Raw genomic sequence first — 5,536 nt, 5'->3', positions numbered from 1 at the left:
CAAGCAGGCAGAGAGGCAGGCAGAGAGAGAAGAGGTAGCAGCTTCCTGCTGAGCCGAGAGGCTGATGCGGGGCTCGATCCCAGGACCCTGGGATCATGTCCTGAGCCGAAGGCAGCAGCTTAACCCACTGAACCATCCAGGTGCCCCTAGCATTGGATTTTTGATAGGAATTGAATTTACAGATGGTTTTCGGTAGTATGGACATTTTAACAATGTTAATTCTTACCATTCATAAATATGAGCTATCTTTCCATTTGTGTCTCCTTCAATTTCTTTATCAATGTCATAGATTATGGGGTACAGATCTTTCATCGTCTTAGTTAAATCTTATCCTAAGTATTTTATTAGTTTTGATGCTAGTGTGAATTAGATTGTTTTCTTTATTTTTTTCAGATAGTTCATCATTAAAGTGTTAAAATGCTCCTGTCTTGTGCTTACTTTGGCAGCACATATACTAAAATTGGAATGATGCAGAGAAGATTAGCATGATCACTGAGCAAGGATGACATGAAAAACTATTAAAAAAACGAAACAAAACAAAATTATTGTCTTTTATATATTGATCTTGTATTTGGCAGCTTTACTAAATTTGTTTATTCAAAATTTTTATGAATTTTTTAGGATTCTTTTACATGTAAGTTCATGTTATCCAAAAAAAGAAAATTTTACTTCTTCCTTTTTTTTTGGAGTCTTTTATTTCTTTGTGTTCCTTGTTTCTCTGGCTAGGACATCCTGTACTATGTCAAATGAGAGTAGTGAAAGTGGACACACTTGTCTTTTTTCTGATCTTTAAGGGGAAAACTTTCAAACTTTTTTGATTGAATATGAGATTAGCTCTGGGCTTGCAATATGTGTTTTTTCTTTAATGGATTTTTTAAATTATTTTTTAAAATTTTTTATAAACATATAATGTGTTTTTATCCCTAGGGGTACAGGTCTGTGAATCACCAGGTTTACACATTTCACAGCACTCACCATCACTCACCATAGCACCTGCCCTCCCCAATGTCCATACCCCCACCATCCTCTCCCAACACACCTCCCCCCAGCAACCCTCAGTCTGTTTTGTGAGATTCAGTCTTTTATGGTTTGTCTCCCTCCCAATCCCATCTTCTTTTATTTTTCTTTTCATACGCCCGAAACCACCTATGTTGCATCTCCACTTCATCATATCAGGGAGATCATATGATAGTTGTCTTTCTCAGATTGATTTATTTCGCCAAGCATAATACCCTCTAGTTCCATCCACGCCATCACAAATAGCAGGATTTCATTTCTTTTGATGGCTGCATAGTATCCCATTGTACATATATACTACATCTTATTTATTGATTCATCTGTTGAAGGACATTTAGGTTCTTTCCATAGTTTAACTATGGTGGACATTGCTGCTATAAAAATTTTGGGTGCATGTGCCCCTTCAGAATGCCACGTTTGTATCTTTAGGGTATATACCCAGTACTACAATCACTGGGTCATAGGCTAGTTTTATTTTCAGCTTTCTGAGTCACCTCCACGCTGTTTTCCAGAGTGGTTGCACCAGCTTGCATTCCCACGTACAGTGTAGGAGGGTTGCCCTTTCTCCACATCCTCGCCAGCATCTGTCATTGACTGACTTGTTCATTTTAGCCATTCTGAAAGGTGTGAGGTGGTATCTCATTCTGGTTTTGATTTGTATTTCCCTGATGCCGAGTGATGTGGAGCATTTTTTCATGTGTCTGTTGGCCATTTGGATGTATTCTTTGCAGAAATGTCTGTTCATGTCCTCTGCCCATTTCTTCATTGGATTATTTGTTCTTAGGGTGTTGAGTTTGATAAGCTCTTTATAGATTTTGGATAGATACTGGCCCTTTATCTGGTATGTCATTTGCAAATATCTTCTCCCAGATAACTTCTGACAGTCATCTTTTGGCTTTGTTAACTGTTTCCTTTGCTGTGCAAAAGCTTTTTGATCTGATGAAATCCCAATAGTTCATTCTTGCCCTTGCTTCCCTTGCCTTTGGCGATGTTCCTAGGAAGAAGTTGCTGCTGCTGAGGTCAAAGAGGTTGCTACCTGTTCTCTCCTCAAGGATTTTGATGGATTCCTTTCTCACATTATGCTTCTTCATCCATTTCCAGTCTATTTTCATGTATGGTGTAAGAAAATGGTCCAACTTCATTTTTCTGCATGTGGCTGTTCAATTTTCCCAACACCATTTGTTGAAGAGGCTGTCTCTTTTCCATAGGACATTCCTTCCTGCTTTGTTGAAGATTAGTTGACCATAGAGTTGAGGGTGTATTTCTGGGCTCTCTATTCTGTTCCATTGATCTATGTCTGTTTTGGGGACAGTTCCCTACTATCTTGATGATGACAACTTTGTAATAGAGCTTGAAGTCTGGAATTGTGATGCCAACAACTTTGGCTTTCTTTTTCAATATTCCTCTGGCTATTCGAGTATTTTCTGATTCCATATATATTTTAGGATGATTTGTCCCATTTCTTTGGAAAAAATGGATGGGATTTTGATAGGGATTGCATTAAATGTGTAGATTGCTTTAGGTAGCATAGACATTTTCACAATATTTGTTCTTCCAATACAGGAGCATGGAACATTTTTCCATTTCTTTGTGTCTTCTTCAATTTCTTTCATGAGTACTTTAGAGTTTTCTGAGTATAGATTCTTTGTTAGGTTTATTCCTAGGTATCTTAGGGTTTTGGGTGCAATTGTAAATGGGATGCACTCCTTAATTTCTATTTCTTCAGTCTTGTTGGTATAAAAAAAATGCAACCAATTTCTGTTCATTGATTTATATCCTGACACTTTACAGAATTCCTATACAATTTATAGCAGATTTGGAGTGGAGTCCTTTATTCTTTCCACATACAGTGTCATATCGTCTGCAAACAGGGATAGTTTGCCTTCTCTTTTGCCAATTTGGCAAAATTTGGATGCCTTTAATTTCTTTTTGTGGTCTGATTGCTGAGGCTAGGACTTCTAGTACGATGTTGAATAGCAGTGGTGATAACGGACATCCCTGCCGTGTTCCTGACCTCAGCGGAAAAGTATTCAGTTTTTCTCCATTGAGAATATTTGCAGTTGGTTTTTCATAGATGGCTTTGATAATATTGATAATATGTGCCCTCTGTCCCTACACTTTGAAGAGTTTTAATCAGGAAGGGACACTGCACTTTGCCAAATGCTTTTTCAGCATCTTTGGAGAGTATCATATGGTTCTTGTTCTTTCTTTTATTAATGTGTTGTATCACATTGATTGATTTGCAGATGTTGAACCAACCTTGTAGCCCTGGAATAAATCCCACTTGGTCGTGGTGAATAATCCTTTTAATGTACTGTTGAATCTTATTGGCTAGTATTTTGGTGAGAATTTTTGCATCCGTGTTCATCAAGGATATTGGTCTGTAGTTCTCTTTTTTAATGGGATCCTTGTCTGGTTTTGGGATCAAGGTGATGCTGGCCTCAGAAAAAAAAGAGTTTGGAAGTTTTCCTTCCATTTCTATTTTTTTGGAACAGTTTCAGGAGAATAGGAATTAATTCTTCTTTAAATGTTTGGTAGGATTCCCCCCTGGGAAGCCATCTGGCCCGGGGCTTTTGTTTGTTTGGAGATTTTTGATGACTGTTTCAATCTCCATACTGGTTATGGGTCTGTTCAGGTTTTCTATTTCTTCCTGGTTCAGTTGTGGTAGTTTATATGTCTCTAGGAATGTATCCATTTCTTCTCAATTGTTGAATTTGTTGGCGTAGAGTTGCTCATAGCATGTTCTTATAATTGTTTGTATTTCTTTGCTGTTGGTTGTGATCTCTCCTCTTTCATTCATGATTTTATTTATTTGGGTCCTTTCTCTTTCTTTATCAATCTTATAAATTCTTTCAAAGAACCAGCTCCTAGTTTCGTTGATTTGTTCTATTGGTTTTTTGTTTTGTTTTGTTTTGTTTTGTTTGTGTGTTTTTTTGTTCGTTTGTTTCAATTTCATTGATTTCTGCTCTGATCTTTATTATTCCTCTTCTCCTGCTGGGTTTAGGCTTTCTTTGTTGTTCTTTCTCTGACCCCTTTAGGGTTATGTTTTTATTTGAGATCTTTCTTGATTCTTGAGAAAGGCTCGTACAGCTTTATATTTTCCTCTCAGGACTGCCTTTGCTGTATCCCACTGATTTTGAACACTTTTGTTTTCATTATCATTTGTTTCCATGAATTTTTTCAATTCTTCTTTAATTTCCTGGTTGACCAATTCATTTTTTAGAAGGATGCTGTTTAGTCTCCATGTATTTGTGTTCTTTCCAAATTTCCTCTTGTGATTGAGTTCTAGTTTCAGAGCATTGTGGTCTGAGAATATGCAGGGGATGATCCCAATCTTTTGATAATGGTTGAGATATGATTTATGACCCAGGATGTGGTCTATTCTGGAGAATGTTCCATGCGCACTAGAGAAGAATGTGTATTCTGTTATTTTGGGATGGAATGTGTTGAATATACCTGTGATGTCCATCTTGTCCAGTGTGTCAATGTAAGGCCTTTTTCCTTGTTTATCTGTTGCTTGGATGATCTGTCCATTTCAATGAGGGGAGTGTTAAATTCCCCTACTATTATTTTATTATTGTCGATGTGTTTCTTTGATTTTGTTATTAATTGGTTTATATAGTTGGCTGCTCCCATGTTCAGGACATAGATATTTAAAATTGTTAGGTCTTCTTGTCGGACAGACCCTTTGAGTATGATATAGTGTCCTTCCTCATCTCTTATTATAGTCTTTGGCTTAAAATCTAATTGATCTGATATAAGGATTGCCACCCCAGCTTTCTTCTGATGTCCATTAGCATGGTAAATTGTTTTCCACCCCCTCTCTTTAAATCTGGGGGTGTCTTCGGGTCTATGATGAGTTTCTTGGGCAGCATATTGATGGGTTTTGCTTTTTATCCATTCTGATACCCTGTGTCTTTTGATTGGGGCATTTAGGCCATTTACATTCAGGGTAACTATTGAGAGATATGAATTTAGTAGCATTGTATTGCCTATAATGTGACTGTTACTGTATATTGTTTCTGTTCCTTTCTGATCCACTACTTTTAGGCTCTCTCTTTGCTTAGAGGACCCCTTTCAATATTTCCTGGAGAGTTGGCTTGGTGTTTGCAAATTCTTTCAGCTTTTGTTTGTCCTGGTAGCTTTTTAATCTCTCCTTCTATTTTCAATGATAGCCTAGCTGGATATAGTATTCCTGGCTGCATGTTTTCCTCATTTAACACTGAATATATCATGCCAGTTCTTTCTGGTCTGCCAGGTCTCTGTGGATAAGTCTGCTGCCAATCAAATGTTTTTACTGTTGTACAATACAGACTTCTTTTCCCAGGCTGCTTTCAGGATTTTCTCTTTGTTGTTTACAGTTGTAAATTTTACTATCAGGTTACGGGGTGTGGACCTATTTTTATTGATTTTGAGGGTCATTCTTTGTATCTCCTGGATTTTGATGTTTGTTCCCTTTGCCATATTCAGAAAATTCTCTATAAAATTCTCTCCAATATACCTTCTGCTCCCCTCTCTC

At 37.3% G+C, this 5,536-nt stretch overlaps 1 non-coding gene across 1 annotated transcript; it reads left to right on the top strand.

Annotated features, from left to right (window-relative positions):
- Positions 1-430: 430 nt before the first annotated feature.
- LOC123389149 lies at positions 431-537 on the top strand. Its single transcript, XR_006603682.1, has one exon. It is a non-coding gene; the product is annotated as a U6 spliceosomal RNA (small nuclear RNA).
- Positions 538-5,536: the final 4,999 nt, after the last annotated feature.

Source organism: Mustela putorius, unplaced genomic scaffold (assembly GCF_011764305.1).
Source record: "Mustela putorius furo isolate JIRA1106 unplaced genomic scaffold, ASM1176430v1.1 tig00003960_pilon_pilon_pilon, whole genome shotgun sequence".
Lineage (NCBI taxonomy): Eukaryota > Metazoa > Chordata > Mammalia > Carnivora > Mustelidae > Mustela > Mustela putorius.
The sequence above is the reverse complement of the archived record's forward strand: the minus strand, read 5'-3'. Positions and strand labels throughout refer to the sequence as shown.